At 40.4% G+C, this 22,160-nt stretch overlaps 1 protein-coding gene across 1 annotated transcript in view; it reads right to left on the reverse strand.

Annotated features, from left to right (window-relative positions):
* Positions 1-22,160, reverse strand: part of pitrm1 (pitrilysin metallopeptidase 1) — a 111,887-nt gene that overhangs the window by 36,426 nt on the left and 53,301 nt on the right. The gene's annotated exons all lie outside the window — the stretch shown is intronic.

Consider the following 22,160-nt stretch of genomic DNA (forward strand, 5'->3'; position numbering starts at 1 on the left):
TGGAGGTATTATATAAGCATGAATAGAGGATTGGCTAACTAAAAGAAGAAAGCTAGTTGGAATAAGGGTGTATTTGCAGGATGATAAACTGTAGATAGTTGAATGCCACAGGGATCAGTACTGGGGCCACAAGATGTGACTTAGATGAGGAAAGTGTGCAGATGAACCAAGAATAGTTGAGAAGGCAAATGGTGATGATGACACAAAGAGTCTACAGAGGGATATAGAATGCTCAAAAACTTTGCAGATGGAATATAATATGGGAAAGTGTGAGGTTTAGCAGGAAGAACAAGGGAACTGAATATTATTTAAATGGAGAAAGACTGCAGAAAAAGAAGCATAGAAGGATTTAAGAGTCCTTGTGCATGAATCACAAAAAGTTAGAATCCAAATTCCATGAGTAATATGGAAGCTTGGTCTTTGTTTCAAAGGAAATAGAATATAAATGTAGGGAAACTTTGTTAAAATCATACAAGGCTCTAGTCAGACCATAGATGGAATACTGTGAACAGTTTTGGGCTACAAGATATACTGGCATTAGAAGCAGTACAAAGACAGTTCCCTTGCTTGATACTAGGTATGAATGGACTGTCTTACGAAAAGAGGCTGAGTAAGTGGGGCCTGTACTCATCGGAATTGAGAGGTGAATTAAGGTGACTTTATTGAAACATACCAGATATTTTGGGAGACTTGACTGAGTAGATATGAAAGGTTCCTTCCCCTTTTGGAACAGAGGACATAATCATAGAGTAAGTGGTCACACATTTAAGACAGAGACGAGGAGGAATTCCTTCTCCCAGATAGTAGTGAATCGGTAGAATTCTTTCCTGCAGAGGGCTGTAAAGGTTGGGTTATTAAGTTTAGTCAAGGTTGTGATCGACAGATTTTTAAACAATAAAGGTTATAGGGAAGAGGTAGGAAAGTGGAGTTGACTATTATCTGATCAACTATGATCTCATTTATGGCACAGCAGACTTGATGGACTGAATGGTCTCCTTCTGCTCCTGTGTGTTATGGTCTGATATAGGTAACTATATCACTCATCTTGCAAAGACATCTCCTGCACTGTCCTTCACTATCCATCTGGAAAGAGCTGGAACACCTTCTGTACACCTTTGTAGACTGGACGATGGTTCTATAGGCCATGGTTCTCCTCTTCAGTTGTAGCTTCTTTGTCCACAGCTGCCCTCAGCCTTATTCTTTGATTCTGCTTTTGTTCCTCTTCCTTTCCTCACTTCCGTATTTTTTATACTCTTTGTCTTCTTACTGCAAAAACAGTTTTTGGGTATGGTGGTTCCAACAACTGACATGGAATGATTGATCTGAGAAGAAAGAACAGAAATGAGATGTATGCTTTGCGTTCAGCATCTTGTCATGTTCAATGGCACCTTTCTTGTCTTGGGAGCAAGCTTGCCCTGCCCTGCCCACAGAAAGGGTGCAACATCCATAACCCATGACTGGCTCTCCCCTTTCCTGATGCTGCCATATGCAAGATATTTGTGTTCTTTACCTTAGTATGCATTTGTCCAATAATGTGAATCTATTTGTCCTTCACTGTAGCCTTTGAACATTGGAAGGATCAGAGAGCACAATGGTTTTATCATAAACTTGTTGACTTTCATACAGAGGGGTCACAGGAGCTTATGATTGTTCCTCACAGCAGGTTATACATTACTCAATCCCAACTACCCCACCCAAACCAGCACTGCCGGTGAAGCTTAGCTTCCTACTTGTGAAAGGTTAATGCTTGTGTGAACAAGGTGGGGATTTAGCTGTTTGTTGCTTTGACACCATTTTCATCTTCAGTGTGTACTGGTAGTTTACCTTCAATACAACTATGTTCATTCATGGGATGCTTGTACAATGACCTGTCCGTCTTCTCTCCACTTATCTGCTCCTCTATCCACCTCCTATCATTGCCTCCCCCTATCTCTGTTTATTTCAGAGCCCCCTTCCCCTTCCCCATTTCTGAAGAAGGGTCCAGACCTGAAACATCAGCTTTCCTGCTCCTCTGATGCTGCCTGGCCTGCTGTGTTCATCCAGCTCCACACCTTCTTATCTCAGGCTCCAGCAGCGGCAGTTCCTACTATCTCTGAATATTGCTAGTCTCTGTTTCAATGCTTCTCTTGGGTTCACATTCAATTTACCTTATCATGTGCATACAAATGCACCGGCTGCCTTTTTACTAATCATCCTCCTGTTTTGGAATTTGAGTTTTGGAGACATGGTGGATTTATATTTATCTTTTGATTAGTTCAACTAATGACACATCCAGCTGATCCATTGGAAATGTCTTGTCTCGGGAGGCTACAGGTTTAAGCAATGATCTGTCATATAAAAATAGATGAGCTTATAACACTGGCGCTCAGACAGATTGACAAGTTTGTTCCCCTATCTGAAGTCACTGAAGTGGTCATAGAGTCATAGAGCTGTACAGCATGGAAACAGACCCTTCAGTCCAACTCATCCATGCCAACCAGATATTCTACAGTAATCTAGTCCCATTTGCCAGCATTTGACCCATATCCCTTTAAACCCTTCCTATTCATATATCCATCCAGATGACTTTTAAATGTTGTAAATGCAACAGCATCCACCACTTCTTCTGACAGCTCATTCCATATATGCACCAGCCTCTACCTCTTAGGTCCTTTTTTAAATCTTTCCCTTCTCACCTTAAACCTATGCCTTCTAGTTTTGAACTCCCCTACCTTGGGGAAAAGACCTCGGCTATTCACCCTGTCCATGCCCTTCATGATTTTATAGTGACAAATGTTTCTACTACATCTGATTAGTTTCCTTTCACATAATACCTCACAGATAACTAACAATATCTGGTGAAAAAGTGGAATACAGGATGACCAAGAGCTAAGAACTTGTACTGCCAAGTGACAAACCTACATTCATTCTGAGCAGTAGCCACATTTTTCACTTACTACAGTATCCATCATGTCTTAACTCTTTGGAGCTGACCTGTCTCCATTCCCTCTGCCCTGTGGAACAGTCTGCTGCTGAAGAGAGGGCACATGGTGCCAATGCTAGTGTTATTCTCCCTATTCCCCAGTGCAACCGGGGTTGGTCCTTTTACACTGCATTCAATGCGCACAGTACTGTGGAATGTGCTGCTGGCATTCTGTGGTGGAGAACAGCAGAAGAGGAGTACAACTCTAGGGGAGCGAATGAGTAAAGTAATTCACAAAAGCCACAAGGATTCCTCAGTCCACCTCAGGGAACAACATTAACCTGAACTTAAACTTAACATTAAATAAATTTGTGAGGACTTCTGTCAACAAAACGGTTCAGTTCATTTACTTCTGGAACATGCCTGACATCTGATATCTCCTTTTCCAGCCCCACCTCTTCCTTTCCATTCCACATACTGACCCTCCCTTCCAGCTACCAACAGATTCATTGCTCCCATGGACTAGCCAGGTCATACCAGTGTCCACTTATCACCACCATTCCCTACACCCTCCTCCCCCACTCTCTTTATCTGCAGCTCCCCCTAACCGCACATCTAGTTCTGAAGAAGGGTAATAGCCAAAAGTTGACTTCTCCTTTCCTCCAGATGCTGCCTGGCCTGCTGTGTTCTTCCAGCCTCCTGTTTATTTGCATCTGATATTCAGCTGAGGGAATCATCACAATTTTGAAAGTAAGGAGTTGGAAGGCTTTTATCCCCCTCAAGACTAGCAAAATGGTGAATCTTTGGAACTTTTGCTTAAAAGGTGGTGGAAGCAGAGTCTATGAGTATTTCGAAGGGAGAGTTGTGTCATTCTTGAGAAGAAGCTGGCGAATGGTGACAAGGAAAGGGATGGATGCGAAGTTGAAGTTACAAGTAGATCAACTGCGAAGTTATTAAATTCTAGTCTAGGTTCCAGGAGCCGAATGGCCAATCCCTACTCCATTGTTGGTATGTCATAGAGACTGGGGGAATCCTGGTTTCTAACATTATAATCTAAAACCATTATAATCTGTGCTCTAAATCTCACTGTTGGCAGAGCGCCCCGTGTAAATTCGGGAAGATTGCAAAAGATCTTTCAGGGAGATTCGAGGTGCGGATTGCGAAGTCGGGTTTTGGCACCGATGTGCTGCCTGGATCCAACTTTGATCGGAACGAATGTGCCCCAAGGCGAAAGAAGTGGCAAATGTAATCATTAAAAGTACTTGTGCACTTGGTGAGAAATGTTACTTCACCACTGCTACCCACGCCAGCGCCATTCGCCCCTCAATATTGTCTGCATCTTAAGGACTAGGAAAGAAAGATGAGTTTCGTTCTTAATCCTGAGGGAGTGTGCGGGGGAGCAGGGAACTTTAAAAAGGTGACAGTCAGGACGGGGGATAGAGCTCAAGGTGATCTGATCCCCAGTCAGCACCAAGCGGTACCAGGTAAGGGAGAGTTCACAAGGAATCCTTCACCCGAGCAAACTGCTATTGCCTCTCGGGTCAGTTCCAGTGTTCGGGCTCCTTTTACTTGAGTGAATAGATTTTGCAGCCTCGTTAAGATGATGTCCTGGATCAGAGTCGGCCTCCCTCTTGTCCTGTTGTCCCTGTGCTCACAAAGTGCCAGTGGGCATCACCCTGACCAGCTCTGTATGAGAAGGAGCTTCTGGAAGGACCTGCTGCAAGGATTGGAGAATATCGTAAGTGATTTCGAGACAAACTCGAGTCTTGACTACAGACATGTCCTTGCATTTCATTGTCAAATCTATGACGCGAAGAATCGGAGCTAGGAATGGTCTGACTTTGGAATTGGGGGTGGGGGAATGGAGTGGGTGTTAGGATTTGAGACAGTTTTAACATTAACTTTTCTCCATTATCTACTGAGATTTGTTTGCTTGTCATTTTCTTTTAAAGAAAAGCAGTTGGTTACTAACAAAACCCTATGCCTGAAATTTTCACATGTTTTGAATTGTAGAATCCCACGTTTTCACCTGAATGCAGAAGCGAATACGATGAGAATTTGGCTTTTCCAACGATTTCAAGACCGGTGAGTAGGAATGATCCTTTTCAAAGAATCTTTACAGTGTGGAAAGAGGCCATTTGGCCCTCCTAGTCTGCTCTAACCCTCAGAAGAACATCCTACCCATTTGCAAGTCCCTACCCTATCCCCACAGCCCCGCATTTCCCAGGACTAATCCACCTAGCCTGCACATCCCTGGACACTATGGGCAATTTAGCATGGCCAATCCACCTAACTTGCACATCTTTGGACTGTAGCAGGAAACCTGAGAATACGGGGAGAACGTGCAACAGGCAGTGGCACAAAGCCGGATTCAAACCTGGGTCCCGAGCGCTGTGATGCAACAGTGCTAACCAATGAGCCACTGTGCCGGCCAATCCTTTTCTTTCACATTTGCAATCATTGCCTTTTGTTCTTTGCATTTTCAAGACTGTCACTTTGCATTTTGCTTTAGGCAGAGAATAACAAATTGGCGCTGGTTGTTGAAATCCTAACAAGGATTCAAAACTTCTTCAGCGTGCCCGAGCTGCCTTTGGACAGTCGAAATCTGCTCACGTTCCTCAACAAGATATCGGAAATTCTGTCCTATTTGCAATCCTGTGTAAGTACAGTCTGCCGCAGCATCTCAAAGACAGTAATATTAGAGGTTCTAAAATAGCAAGAAATAAGCAAGTTTTCTTTATCATTCCATACAGATGAATTCGCCTCTAGAATCTCATCATCACCATTCAGCTGCACGAGAAAAGTTCCAGAAACTAAAGATATTTTTAAGAGAAAAGGTAAGGTGCTTATCTGCTATAACGAATTTTATTAAAAAATGAAGGTTGATTGTACAAATCATAGGATGATGTTCCTAGCTACCTAGCCAGATTTCCAATCAGGTTATCATTGCCCCTGATTAGGGATCAGTCCTGATTCAATGGTATACTCTTCAGTGGATAAGTTATGGACCCCAATCCCATTGCAGGCATTGGGGATTTCATTTGGAATGGTACTGCATTGCTGGACTTCTGAGGACTCTCAAATGGGATATTAAACCTAGACCCTGTCTAATACCTCAGGCAGTGATGAAAGATCATATGTCAGTATGTTGAAGAAAAAACTTTATGGTATCCTAGCCAATGCTTAGCCTTCAGCCATATCCTTAAAAATAAAATCTTGTCCTTGTCATGGTATTTGTGACATTTTGCTTGAATCAGCTGCCACATTTCACACCGTACAACCGTGTCTGTCACTATTGGCAAAGGAATACATGATGAAAGGTCAGACCCTGGGAAACACCAAGGATCAGAGGGACCTTTATGTGCATGTCCGCCGGTCCCTTAATTGTATCAGCGCAGTTGGATAAAATAATTAAGATGACATATAGGATGCTCATCTTTATTAGCAGAGGCATAGGGCTTAAAAAAGGCAGGGAGGTTATGCTGGCAATGTAGAAAAAGTTGGTTAGGCCAAATTGTGTGTCGCTTTGGAATCCACATAGTGGGAGGGTTGTGTTTGCACTGGAGACAGTGCAGAGCAGATTTACCAAGATGTTACTTTTCTCCATTATTAACAACCTCTGTGTCTTTCCCATTGGTGCTCTACACTGTCTAACCTATTTGTCCTCTTGCTCCTCCTCTGCCTCTGTCAAAAGTATTTTTTAAAAAAACCTATTTTCTTAAACCTTTCAGTTCTGAAGAGGAGTCATAACAGACACAAATCATTAACTATATCTCTCTCCACTGGTGCTGCCAAGCCTGCTGAGTTTCTCCAGCATTTTCTGTGTTTGTTTTAGATTTCCAGCATCAGCTGTATTTTGCTTTTATCAGATTTGATTTTGCTCGTTAATTTGTTTATCACTCATTTACAGCCTATTACACAATTTCAATTACATATAGTTGATAAAGTTAATAACTAATAAATCCTATGTGCCTAAATCATTCAACTCCAAGTTAATAAAAACTCCATGAAAATTGTATACTAAAATAAATCTTGCCTCTACAGGGAAACAGTAACTGTGCCTGGCAGGTCGTCCATGCAGTAATCAGAACAATTCTTCAAGACACTGCAATAAACCATGCAAGAAAATGAAAAATAAAACTTAATATTAACTCAATATTATCAGAGTGATTCTTCTGCCTTATATTTTATGTATATTTCTGTTCTTTTCCCTCCCAACCCTATGTTGTCTTAGGTTATTTTTAATTTAAAAGTTTAAACAACTGAATAGAATTTGTAATGTATGCTGTCTCTGAGTGTTAATCCATGGATTATATTATTTATTTCAGAACATGTACTAGCAATAAAGTCTTTTAAATTCCCACCTGCTGACATTTTTGTACCTGTTTCTGTTGAAAGTGTAACCTTTTTCTTGTTACAGTTATTATGGACCAAGTCATGCAATACATTTCACTAGCTGTTGATCTTTTAAAAAAAAACTGTCTAGAGATGTTATTACACACCTCCAGAGCAGGTAGGACTTAACGCATACCTCCTGTTTGAGGGGTAAGGAGTTTACCTCTATGCCACAGGGCTCTAGCTATTGATGTTTGTTCAGGGTTTTAGATATTTCTCACACTTTTGTATTGCCTGTAGCTACAGGTAATTACATGTTTCATAAATTTCATTATCAGTTCTGTATTGAGAACACAGACCATGGATTTCCAATATTACAAGAGTTGAAACAATGTTTATTATATTGGTTTATTATATTTGGTGCTGTTTGTTTTCTTTTTCAAATTCTGGAACCATTTTGTATACCTTGTAGAATAATCTAGGGAATATGATACTGGAGGATAGAAGAGCATGTGTCATACCTAACAAGCAAAATTGTTTGATCTTGGTACAATGTTTTCTTACCAAACACACCAGGAGAGGCTGAGAAATTCTGTCAGTTATACTGTAGTGGGAATAAAAACCAAAAGAACTGCGGATACTGTAAATAAGGGACAAAAACAAAGTTGCTGGAAAAGCTCAGCATGTCTGGCAACATCTGTGAAGGCAAATACAGAGTTAATGTTTTGAGGCTGGTGAGGAAGGGTCACCGGACCTGAAACGTTAACTCAGTTTTTTCCTTCACAGATGCTGCCAGACATGCTGAGCTTTCCCAGCAACTTTGTTGTTGTTGTTGTTGTATACTGTAGTGGGACCTGGGCAGCAATATTTACAACGTACACTTCCATCAAACTTCACAAACTACAGAATGACATTAATGGCAAATCGCCTTAAAATTCAATCGCTCAATTACTAATAAGTTCTCTGTTTTTTCACTGAGCTGGTGCTGCCCATGAGTTTCACTGTACTCCAAAACCCTTTTTAGTTTTGTTTAGTAGGTGAAGTGACCTACACTTGAGACTGCAGCCCACTTTGCTTCAGAAATTGCATTCGAGTATCTCATCATGAGCACAAATGCAATTATCTAGATCTGAGAAAAAAAAACTATGGTCCACAGGTTATCCTTTGCATGAACTGCATACAGCCAGTTACAGCAACACTTTAGTCAACAGTCACCATCATTGATTTTGTAATTAACTGAATGACCTCTGAACTTCTACTCACTGACCCTGAAAATGATGTGATAGACCTATCAAAGACATCACAGCAAGCTGTACCCTTGTTCCTAAGGAGGATCAAATGTAACTAGCATTGGAATAACCTGTGTTCCAATGTTACAATTTCGACAGACTGCCAGCCCACAAATCACAAATGGATGTTCTCTCAATTCTCTTTTACCTCATTGAACTCTTTTTTGTATTCTCTTGGTTATTTTAGGAATAATGCAGGCAATGTTTACTGTAAGCTTCCCTTTTCTGTCCCATCTGCTCCAGAGATGTGTAATATCATCTCTGAACAGGGTAATTAGAAAATATCTCCATGTTCTGCCTTGATTAAGCTCCATGGGAAGGAGTTTCTCTTCGGGTGACTTATAAGTGATAGCAATTTGTTAATAAATTATCAAACCAACATAAAAGTTTAAGGAATTTTAAGAACAAATTATTTTGGAGCAAATCTAAACAACTCCCCATGACATTGAATGGCTTTACTATCATTGTATCACCACGATCAGTTCCCTGAGGATTTCCATTATCTAGAAACTGAACTGGTTCAGCCTAAAAAATGTTGCCGCTACAAGGGTAGGTCACAGCCTGAAAATTCTGCAGCAACTTTGGTGAAACCATCTTCTGTGCTGTAAATTCTAGGTTATAATTTAAACTCAAATCCAAACATTAATTTGTTCAATTAATACTTTAACCCATTAGGCCACAGACAACAATCTAGTTCAGTAACTCAGGAAACTTTACCTAAGTTATAAATAATATTGAAGTAGAACAGCACTTTGCAGACATGTTATGGCTCTTGCCTTTTGGTTCAGCTCGGACACAATTCAACACTCAGTCACTCTTTAACACCTTGACGACTTCCTACTTCCACTTGGACAGTGGGATAACTTCACCTTCAAATTAATATGGGCTTTGATCACCACAAGCAGCCTCCTATTAATTCTTCCCAAGCCACAACCCGCAACATGATCAATTACATCATTATATTCTGTTTGACCTAGGTTAGGCAAGGCTTATTGCTAAACAAAAACCAGTTGTGAAGAAGGGTCACTTGATCTGGCACATTAACTCTGATTTCTCTCCACAGAACCTGTTAGACCTGCTGAGCGTTTCCAGTAATGTTATTTTTGTTTAAGGCTTGTTGCTAATTGTTTTGAGGAAAATATGATCAATCTCTAATTGGCTTTTAAGGTTGACTGACAATGTTACCTCACACTATCCCCTGACTGGTTCCTTAAGTTGTTAATTATCTATGAGCCCACTTTGTTCACTATGGTCTGGTTACTGTCTCCAAATGACTTTTAGACAGTTGAAATGTTCTTTCCTAGAGAAAAGGTATGCAGTCAGAACGAATAATTCATATCTTTGTGCTCATGTCTCAATTCGTAGAATCCCTACAATGTGGAAACAGGCCTTGTGGCCCAACAAGTCCACACCAACCTTCAGAGCATCCCACCCAGACCCATCACCCTAAACCCCACCTAATCTATACATCCCTGAACACTATGGGCAATTTAGCATGGCCAATCCACCTAGCCTGCACATCTCTGGACCATGGGAGGAAACCGGACCACCCGGAGGAAACCCGCACAGACACGGGGAGACTGTGCAAACTCCACACAGACAGTCACCCAAAGGTGGTATCAAACCCGGGTCCCTGGCACTGTGAGGCAGCAATGCTAACTACGTAGCCACCATGCCACCCTTTTGTTGCAGGTACCAAGAAATCGTGAACTTTCTTATCACAACCCATTTGCTCTTCTCAGAGTCATTTGTTAAATTATGCTGTTTTCCTTTGTGGTGTTTGAATGTCTGAAAGAATTTCTCATTATCATTTATCATTTTAAAAAAAACAAAAGATATAATGTAACAAGTTGTTTATAACTTCAAAGCTATATAAAATGAATATAAAAGTAGACATTAAACTAATCTAAAGAAATTATTATACAGGGCATTTAAAAAGAGTGAAATATTCTTTACTACAATAATTTTGAATGATGAAAGTCAAAAGAATTATCTGGTTACAAAATTTAAACACATTGTTACAAAATTAAATCTGTTCGTCAAAAGATCCTTCGCTTCTAAAACAAATTAAAACAACACTAATACAGTGGCACGGCTGTAGTTATGATTTCTTGATAAGGGCTAACAAGCTGAGAGGAGACAACCATGTCTTATTCAACCTCGGAAGTCTGGATGTTAACCGGAAATAAGCAAAGGAGGGTGCCTGGACCTTGTAGCTGTAACTGTAAAACATTAGGGTATTGTCTTGACTCTTCACAGTCCCACGGTGTATTTGTTTTTGTCAAACCACATCATATTAAAGTACTAACATCCATATTGGCTACAATCAAGCTAATAGCTTTGCTTTTATTCATTCATAAAATGTGGACGCTGCTGGCTGGGGCAGCATTTATTGCCTCTATCTTGTATCCTTGAGAAAGTGATGGTGAGCCGCAGCAGTACATTTGTTGTAGGTAGACCCGTAATGTCATCAGGGAGGAAATTCCAGATGTTTATCCCAAGTCACTAAAGGAATAACGGATGGTGAGTATCCTGGAGGGGAAGTTGCAGGTGATGGTGTTCCCATTTATTTGTTGCAATTGATCTTCTAGATGGAAGCAGTCATGCATTTGGAAGGTGCTGTTAACGGAGCCTTGGTGAATTTCCGCAGTGAATCTTGAAGATAGTATACAGATCTGAAACTGAGCATCAGTGCTGGAGAGAGCGAACATTTGTGAAGGTTGCCTCAATCAAGCAGACTGCTTTATGTGGATGGTGTCGAGCTTCTTGAATATTGAGCTGCATCAATCCAAGCCAGTGTGGAATATTCCATCACACTCCCGACTTCTTCCTTGTAGATGGTGGACAGGCTTTGGAAAGTCAGAATGTGAATTACTCTCTGCAAACTTCCTAGCCTGTGAGCTGTTCCTGTAGCTATGGATTTATATGACATGCCCATTTCAGTTTCCAATCAATGCTAAGAATGCTGATAGTGAGCTATTCATTGATGGTGTTGCCTTTAAATGTCAATGTTGGAAATGATCATTGCCTGACATTTTTGTGACATGGATGTCACTTCCAACTTGTCAGCCCACACTTGTTGCATTTGGGCAAGGACTGTTTCAGTATCTGAGGAGTCATGAATGGTGCTGAACATTGTTCTGTGATGATTATACATCGCCAATTCTGACCTTATAGATGAAGGGAAAGCCATTTACGGTGCTGCTGAAGTTGGTTTGGCCAAGGATATTACCCTGAGGAACAAATGCAGATAAGCCCTGGAGCTGAAATGACTAACCTTCAACCACCAGAACCATCTTCCCTTGCGCCAGGTATGACTTACAGAAACGTATAAGCATAGAAAATAGGAAGAAAAGGAGACCATTCGGCTTTTTGAACCTGCTGTACCAATCATTCTGATAATGGCTGATCATTCATCTTAATAACCTGTTCCCTCTTTCCTCCATATCCTTTAATCCATTAGCACTATGTGCCATATCCACTCACCATACAATGCTTTGGCCTTGACCTTATGGTAGCAAATTCCACAGGCTCACCACTCTCTGACTGAAGAAATTACTCCTCATCTCAGTCCTAAATGGTCCAACCCATATCCTTAGACTTTTATCCCTGTTTCTGTACTCCCCCATCATCAGGAATATCTTTTCTGCATCTACCTGTCTGGACCTCATTGAATTTTAGAGATTTCTATGAGATTCCCTGCTTACTCTTCTGAACGCCAGAGAATATCATTCAACTGATTCAACCTCTCTTCATATATCAGTCCTGCCATCCCAGGAATCAATCTGGTAAACCTGTACTACACACCAGCTATAGCAAGAACATCCCCCTCAGATAAGAAGATAGTAATCCACCTTCCTGTTTTTGCTCACAAAGTGGATAACCTCTGATTTATCCACATTATACTGCAGCAGCTATGCATTTGGATCTCTCATTCAACTTGTTTAAATAACACTGAGGCAACACTGCAACCACCTCACAGCTCACCCTCCTACCCACCTTTGTGTCATTGACAGATTCTGTGTTATTATGTTTAGTTCCATCCTCTAAATCTTTAATAGATATTGTGAATAGCTGGGGTCCTAGCACTGATCACTGCACTAGCCCACTAGTCACTGCCTACTAGTAGGAAAAAGACCCATTTATTCCTTATTCTTTCTTACTTCTGGCCTTCTAAAAGTCCAAATAAACCACATCCATTGGCTTCCCCTCATCAACTCTGTGAGTCACATCCACAATGAATTCCAGTCGATTCATCAAGAATGATTGTTTTTCATAAACCCATGCACTCTGTCTGAACCTCCCACTGTTTTGCAAGTGCTCAGTTACTAAATCTTTTATGGAAAAGCTCAGCAGGTCTGGCAGCATCTGTGAAGGATAAAACAGAGTTAATGTTTCCGGTCCGGTGACCCTTCCTCAGAACCTCTGAGGAAGGGTCACAGGACCCAAAATGTTAACTCTGTTTTTTCCTTCACAGATGCTGCCAGACCTGCTGAGCCTTTCCAGTAACTTTGTTTTTGTTCCAGATTTACAGCATCCGTAGTTCTTCCTTTTTTTAATAAATCTTTTATAATGGATTCTGGTATTTTCACCATTAGCTAACTGGCCTATAATACCCTGATTTTTCTCTGCCTGCCTTTTTAAACAGTGGGATTACTTTAGCTACCCTCTATTTTGTGAGAACTGTTCTGGAGTCTACAGAATCTTGGGAGCTGGACTACCAAATGCATCCACTCTTTCTATGGCCATTTCCTTAAGTACTCTGAGATGTAGATTATCAGGCCCTTGGGATTTATCAGCCTTCAATCCTATCAATTTCCCCAACAATATTGAATTCTGTTAATTCCTCCATCTCACCAAACCCTGTGTTTCCCAACATTTGAGATATTATTTGTGTCCTCTTTTGTGAGAACAGAATCATAGAATTCCTACAGTGTAGAAGTAGGCCATTTGGCCCATAAAATCCACACTGACCCTCTGAAAACAATTCCACACACACGCACGAACCCCTCCCCCCATCCCTGTAACCCTGCATTTCCCATGGCTAACCCACCTAACTTGCAAAACTCTGGACACTATGGGCAATTTACCATCGCAAATCCACCTAACCTGCGCGACTTTGGACTGTGGGAGGAAACCGAAGCACCTGGAGGAAACCCACGTAGAAACGGGGAGAATGCGCAAACTCCACACAGACAGTTGCCCGAGGGTGGAATCAAACCCACATCCCCATGCCCTGTCAGGCAGCAATTCCACCCACTGAGCCACCGAGTCACCTCGTGTATTTAGTTGATCAGCTATTTCTTTGTTAACTATTATAAATTCCCCTGCTTCTGTCTCCAACCGCTGGAAAGTATATATCTATAAATACTGCATTTTTAGGTATGACTGTTGTTGCTCTTAGCATGCCTTCCTGCATCCTTCTTTGAACTAGATGGGATCCCCTGACTTGTTGGTAATGGCACAATGGGGATGTACCAGACCGTGGGGTTACAGATTGTGTTGGAGTATAATTTTCCTGTTGCTAATGGCCCACAGTGCTACATGGAAGGCGAGTCTTGAATTGCTAAATCTAGTCAAAGTCTGTCCCATTTAGCAAATTGATAGTACCACAAAACTATGGTGCTGTCGTTAGTATTCTGAAGGTATTCTCAATGTAAAAGCAGGACTTTGTCTTCATAAGGCTGTGTGGTGCTCACTCTTAACAGTATTGCCATGGACTGATGCATCCGTGGTAGGTCGATTGTTGAGGATGACCTCAAACATGTTTTTCCCTTACCACATACTGCAGATCCAGCCATTCTGTATTGCAGTGGAATGCTTTTCTGTTTTTTTTTGTCAGCTTCTCAGTCATTATTATTGTATGTCGCTGCCTCTTTAAAAATTACAAACTTGTAGGAGCATGCTTTAACCTGTAGATGGTGGTCAGAGAATCTCAGAATCACAGAAGTGTTGTAGTGCGGAAGGAGACCATTAAACACATTGTGTCTGTGCTAAAAAAGAATTGATGTCATGTGACCTTTTTATCATTTTCACAGAAATTTTGATTTAAAAAATCATTTAAAAAATGATGAAAACAACCATTGTCTAGACACTTCTTAATCTAGAAGAATGCTTTTGTTTAGTGTTTTTTAAGTTGTATTTTCTTCAAGCAGCTCTCTTGGGACCACTGAAAATTACTGTTTCTTTTTAATCTGGTCAGCAACAGTTTTGCTTTGCTTTTAATAGAGAGGCACAGTAATCATTATGCTTGAGTACAGTTTTGTAGCCTATAGTTTTAATTGTAGCACTTTGATCCTGATTGTAGTTGTAACTTCAGGTATGTATCTGACAGATTGCTGGATGACAATTAGGAAATTAAGGATTTCTCACCACCGTCACATTGTTGGTACCTGTTCAGCCTTTAGCATCCAATTACTGCAACTAATTAGCTTTCACAACTAGCTTTTAGTGCACACTTACTGCCACCACAATGTCATTTCAGGTTTGCTGCATGTAAGTGTGCCAAATACATACCACAGATAGTTGGGCTGTGTTATTGTCAAATACCTTGAAGCTTATTTACAGCGCTAATGATTTATGAGGCTACAATATTACAGATTTGCACATATCATTTGGGTTCTGTGTTTACTGATTTACTGTGCTTTCTGCACACTTCACTGACCATTTATCCTGACTCCACTGCACAGAGACAGTGACTGAAGGTGAGTGGGTACCTTTCTTTGATTTGGTTTGATTTGATTTATTATTGTCACATGTGCTGAGATAGTGAAAAGTATTGTTTTGGGTGCTATCCAGACAAATCATATCTTACAAAAGTACATCAGGGTAATAGAACAAAATGCAGAATATAGTGTTACAGCTACGGAGGAGATGCAGAGAAAGATCAACTCTAACATATGACATGTCCATTCAAAAGTCTGTTAATAGTAGGTAAGACACTGTTCTCGAATCTATTGGTTTGTGTTTTCAAACTTGTGTTTCTTCTGCCCAATGGAAGAAGGTGGAAGAGAGTATAATCAGGGTCGGGGGAGTCTTTGATTATGTTGGCTGCTTTCCTGAGGCAGTGGGAAGTGTAGGTGGAGTCAACAGAAGGAAAGCTAGTTTGCGTGATGGACTGGGCTGCACTCACAACTCTGTAATTTCCCGTGGTCTTGGGCAGAGCAGTTGTCATACCAAGCTCTGATGTATCTGGATAGGATGTTTTCAATAAGGTATCTATAAAAATTGGTAAGAGTCATTGTGGACAAGCCAAATTTTCTTATCCTCCTGAAGAAGTGGTCATGTTGGTGTGTTTTCTTAGCTGTAGCATCAATATTGGAATGTCTCACATCAAAATGTTATGTAACTGTCTTAAAGGTACAAGTGTCTAGTCTGAAATTTATCATGGTGGATTTCCAATATGGTTACATGCACTAAGCCTGAGTAGAAATGTGTCGAAGCAAACGTAAACTGGGAAAAGAATTTGCACACAGAACGTGAACTCAGCCATAAGTCATCCAAACATTGACTGGCATTCTTTTTTCATATTCATATACTGTCTCCTCAAACTGTGGAAAATAAAAGCTCATAGTATAGGAGATAGTACATTGGCATGGTTAGAAAATTGGCTTGCTAGCAGGAAGCTGAGAGTATGAATATGGCAGAGGTCAATAGATTCTAGATTACCAAGGGGATGAAGGATCATTGAGAATACACAGAAATGTAGAGCTGAGATTAAAATCAGATCAGCCATGATCTTATTGATTGGCGGGCTCAAAGGGCCGAATGGCCTACTCTTGTTCATTGTCATATGTTCATTCATAAGCTAACTCCACTTTGAGGGTTTGCATTGCTTGTTTATTATTTCACTTGATAACATTTGTTTCCAGCTTATTTGGGTCTGATTCCTTTAAATGACTGGTATTCACCCTCCTCCAGATTAGCAATTTCACATTTGATATGTCCTCTTATTTTCCCATAATTATTTTAAACATAATGATCATTCAATTTTCCTTGCACCAGTGCACATTCACAGATTTCAATTCCATGAGTTTGATCTGACAGGATGATGCAGTCATGATCTTTAGGTTACTTGCACAGTGTCATTACCTGTTCTGCTTGTAGCAGTAATGAAGGATACCAGTAAAGACGGGTCCATTTGTAGCTCATTGCATACTGGGAGAATCTTTGAAAGACAATATAAAGAGGGTGCAGGAGCAGAGAGACCTGGGTGTATAGTTGCACAGATTATTGAAAGTGGCATGGCAGGTGGGGAGAGTAGTTAGTAAAGCATATAGTGTCCTCAGCCTTATTATCGGGACATGGAGTACAAGAACAAGAAGGTGATGTTGAACTTGTAAAAGAATAGATGCAGAAAAATTGCTTCACTTATAGGAGAGTCTGGTACCAAAGAGCATAATCTCAGGATAAGGAGTCACAACTTTAAGATGGAGGATGAGGAGGAATTTCTTTTCTGAAGATAGTGAATCTGTGGAATTCTTTACTTTATTTTCAAGGCTGAGAAAGACAGATTTTTAAATCAGCAAGTGAGTCAAAGGTTATGGGGAAAAGTCAGGGAAGTGAAGTTGAGGATTATCAGATCAGCCATGACCTCATCGAATGGCGGAGCAGACTCAATGTGCTGAATGGTCTATTTCTACTCCTATGTCTTCTGGTCTTCAGACACTTGTTAGACCTCAGCCAGAGTATGGTGTACAGTTTTGGGGACACCACATTATAGGAAAGGTATAAATGCATTTGAGAAGGTACAGAAGCAATTCACAAGAATGGTGCCAATATTAAGAAACTTCAGGGTTTGAGTGAAGATTTGTAGCTTGAGCGCTGGTTGTAGATGTGGTTTACAAGATACCATGCGGAGACTGCACAAAACATTACGTGGGACAAACAGGCAGACAACTAGCAACCAGAATCAACAACACCAGCTAACAACTAAATGACACTACCAGATGTGTCCTTGGTTTCAATACACACAAATGAGAAAAACCACACTTTCAACTGGGACAACACTACTAGCATAGGACAAACCAAACAGAGGACAGCCAGAGAATTCTTGGAGGCTTGGGATTCATCCGCAGACTCCATCAACAAACAGATTGAATTAGACCCGATATACCGACCATTACAATGCACAGCTGGAACCGACACCTACTGGAAGCAGCAAAAACTGGACCATATAAATTCAAACCGGCACAAGGCAACAGTGATTCACAGGTGGCTCCACAGCACTGAGGATGTCACCTAGTGAGGGGACAAAACATCTGCTATCAAACCTCCCAGCTTGGTGAACACACCAACATCTACAATAAGAAACCTCATATGTCAGGACAGATTGAAGAAATTGGACTGTTCTTTTTAGAGAGAAAAAGACTGAGAGGAGATTTGATTGAGGTTTTCAAAATCATGAGCAGGCTAAAGTAGATAGGGAGAAGCTGTTCCTGTTCATAAAAGGAACAAGAACCATATGACATAAAGTAAGATGCAAAAGAAGTAAGAGTGATGCAAGAAAAGATTTTTTCACTCAGCAATCAGTTAGGACACTGCCTGGAATTGTGGTGAAGGCAGGTTCAATTGAAGCATTGAAGAGGACGTTGGGTGATTTTTTTGGGCAGAATTAGCATATAAGGGTTTGGGGGTAAAGCAGGAGATTGGCACCAGGTAATAACGTTCCCTTGAACAGCTGATGCATTTGTGATGGGCTTATAGCCTCACTCTGCACTGTAACAATTCTGCGATTCTGGAAAAAGAGTGTAAGTTTGGCTACTCTGAGACCTCTCTCATTCAACTTGTTTAAATAACACTGAGGCAACACTGCAACCTCCTCACAGCTCACCCTCCTACCCACCTTTGTGATGGGGTAAGGAATAAACGATAGGATAGAGGCCAAAGAGAGAGAAAGACAATTGGACAGACAAAGGAGTTGCTAACGATCAGGCTGGGAGGGTGAATAGTTGTTAATGGGGACTGTTAGTGACTAACAACAGGGGGTGTGTAATGACAGGCTATGTGGTTCCTATCATTTACTCCTTACCCCACCCACCTCCCTATTTTCTGCATATAAACTGACGTTTTCCCAGCCACCATCAGTTCTGAGGAAGGGTCACCGGACCCGAAATGTTAACTCTGTTTTCTCCTTCAGAGATGCTGCCAGACCTGCCAGCAACTTTGTTTCTGTTCAGTATAGAAATCCCTGCAGTTGACAATATAATTGTACCAATTTCCATGGTTACACAATTTTATAAACATGCTTGAAGAGATGCCAGTACACATCAACTCAAGATGGTGTGTACATTCAAAGTGTGTACAACATTTCCAGAGATCCTGATGTCGGGTGAATTTGCTTTTCATTGTTTCAAGAGAAGGTAGTAAATGACCTTTGAGACCTCTGCAGTAAAGCAGCACAGCAACCATAAAATGGGAAAAGTGAAATATATACTCACTAGTGTTGCTTCTCCTTTTATCAATCTTCGGAATACGATGCAGAACTTGGAAACTATTTATTCACCTTCTCTCTGACAATTTTTGGCAGAAGGAAAAGTGCTTTTCTTTTGAATTGTTTTGTTGTAAGCTAGTTGTTTTTGAAAATCTTTTGGTAAAAATAATGGGTGCAATTTTTATTCCATTGGCCAATTGTTATCATTAATGTGTGGATTTACAGTGTTAAATGGAGTGCATTAATGTGCTTACCTTTTCTGCTACAGTCTTTTCTATGATTTTGTGTGCACCATTCCATTGCAAGCCCTTCAGAGAAAGGGATTTCCAATGACCTTTTATCTAAATTTTGTTTGCTTGTGTTGGCAGCAAGATGCAATGCTGCTATTGTTGACAAATCTGTTGTTTTGGAAAGGTTTAGAAAAGAATTTACAATGTTTGAACAGTTGTTTCATGCTCAAAGTTGGATATGAAGCGAGGAACAGCAAAAGTCAAATATGTTAACTAGTACAAGAAGAAAGGAAAAGGGCTAGAATTGTGAGAATGGAATAGATTAGAATCATAATCAGCATCGATGGCCATTTGAGCCATCATGCTTAGGCCACCATTTTGTTAGAGCAATCCAACTAATCTCACTCCACTGTTTCTCTATAGCTCTGTAAACATTTTTTCAACAAGTATTTATCCAACTATTTTTAAATGTTACTGTTGAATCTTCTTCCACCACACATTCATGCAGTGTACTCCAGATCATAGCAATTCACTCAAAAAAAATCACCATGTCACACGTTGGACATTTTACCTTTAGACTGGTGTCCCCAGTTCACTGACCTTTCTGATACTGAAAACAACTTTTCCATGTACTTTTCAGTCTAAATACTTCATGACTTTTGAACACATCCATATCAATTAGAAAAGTTGTAAAACTTCAATTTCAAATTAGGACAGTGTGTCAGGAAGTACAGCAAAGAGTGAAAAAGAAAAGGAACAATATAACAAATAGAAAAATAATCTTTAATTATGTAACAAAACCCAGCTCTATTTCAGAGCTGCCATACTTGACTTTGCTATTTCTGCTAAATTATCATGCTGCCTCTATTAACCAATATTGAATGACGTAAATTTCCTACAATTAAATATTGTGAAGACTGAAGCAATTCTTTCACTGTTCCAAATGAACCTCCAATCTTTCCTGAACTATCAACTCCATCCCTCTTCCTGGAAATGGTCTGTGATTTGATCAGTCTATTCACAATCTTGGCATCCATTTGACCTTGAGCTGAGCTTCTAACCTCATATCCATGCCATCAATGGGACCACATATTTCCACCCTGGTAAAACATCATTCAACTTCACCCATGTCTCAGCACAGCTTCTATTGAAACCCTCATTCAAGGCTCCATTAACTCTAGACTTGATCATTTCAATGTACTCCAGATTGCACTCCTACATTCGCCCTCCCCTAAACTTGAGATCATCCAAAATTCTGCTGCCTTATCTCACAGTATATCTTCTACAGCTTGTGTGCTCACTGATGTACAGTGACTCCCAATCTTAATTTTAAAATTCTCATTTTTATTTTCAAATAACCATTCTGGGGTCTTGCTTCTCCATAATATCCTCCAATTTCACAATTTCCAAGTTATCCATACTCCTCATAAATTCCTAATTTTAATTGCTCCTCTATTAGGGACTGTGCCTTGAGTTCTCTAATCCCCATGTTTTGTAATACCTTGGCAGCACCACTCAGCCTCTCTAACTTACATTACTCCTTTAAGGTAGTCATTCTGAAGAAGAGTCATAACATTGACTGCTTTTTCTTCACGAATGCTGCCAAATCAGAAACAAAAAAAACAGAAATTGCTGGAAAAGCTCAGCGGGCCTGGCAGCATCTGTGGAGAGAAAACAGAGTTAATATTTTGGGACGAGTGACCCTTCCTCAGAACTGATCAATTGACCCAAAATTCAACTCTGATTTCTCTTTACAGATGCTGCCAGATCTGCTGAGCTTTTCCTGAAATTTCTGTTTTTGTTTCAGAAAAACAGGAGTTTCCTTCAACTTGTGAGTAGCCTAAAAGTAGTGAAACACTATAATTCTCCAATTTTACTCTGGAACAAAGTGATAGAAGCTGGGTTAGGTTAGATAAAATGAGTTCACCCTCACTGTTACAAGGACTGAACAATAGGACAGTAATGAGGGAGATTTTGCAAAATCATTTTTGTTCAGCACAAGAAAATAAGAATTAAGTCATTTTTAGTCAATTCTGACTTTTAGGAATTGAGCCTTTAATATGACAATTACAGCATTATTTAGGATGCACATATTTTCAACATTAGATTAAATGCTAGCCTTTGCTTATTAAGTAAAATTAAATATGAGGTTTATGAAGTGTCTGCTTGGATGAATCAAGACTGCATTTAATTTTTATACCTTAAAATAGCCCATTTGCTACATAATATCTTGTTTCGCCACTAATCTTATGCCTAGTTTTTATGGCTGTGGGAATTTAATTCCTCTGAACATTGAACTTATTTACCTTTACTATAATAAACCACAGAGGGAAGTTCGTGGGAAGTTAGGAGAAGGAGAGGAGAAAGCAGAGATATTGACTCTGACTCTGGTATAGTGGAGTCTTCCAGAGCAGGCTAGGTGGGAGGTGGACACTGAAATTGCAGGGTAGCCCTGCATCCTACTTCCACTCATGAGAAAACTGACCCTCATTAAATCAACAGTGGGAGATGGCTGATATGGAGAACCTGCCTGCTGACTATTTAGGCACATTACCAATCAGTTGTTAATTTTGAATATGAGAAATAGATTAAAATTTTATAAAGCAAGCACATTAAGGAATGTGGGCCAAAGGCATATACATGCAGTTAGGCCACAGATCAGCCATGATGTCATTGAATGCTGGAACAAGCTCAAGGGGCTGAATGGCCTACTCCTGTTCCTATGTTGTGAGGATTTCTGCTTCTAAATCCTAAATCCGAGAGAAACCTGACACTTGCCGATTCAGCTTCTGGCAAGCACTTACTTTAGTGGGGGCTCTCCAGCCAAACAACATTGCATTCCTGAGATAACAAGGCATAGAGCTGGATGAACACAGCAGGCCAAGCAGCATCACAGGAGCAGGAAGGCTGACGTTTTGGGCCTAGACCCTTCATCAGAAATCTAGGCCCGAAACGTCAGCCTTCCTGCTCCT

This window comes from Rhincodon typus, chromosome 2, assembly GCF_021869965.1.
Source record: "Rhincodon typus isolate 14 chromosome 2, sRhiTyp1.1, whole genome shotgun sequence".
Classification (NCBI taxonomy): Eukaryota; Metazoa; Chordata; class Chondrichthyes; order Orectolobiformes; family Rhincodontidae; genus Rhincodon; species Rhincodon typus.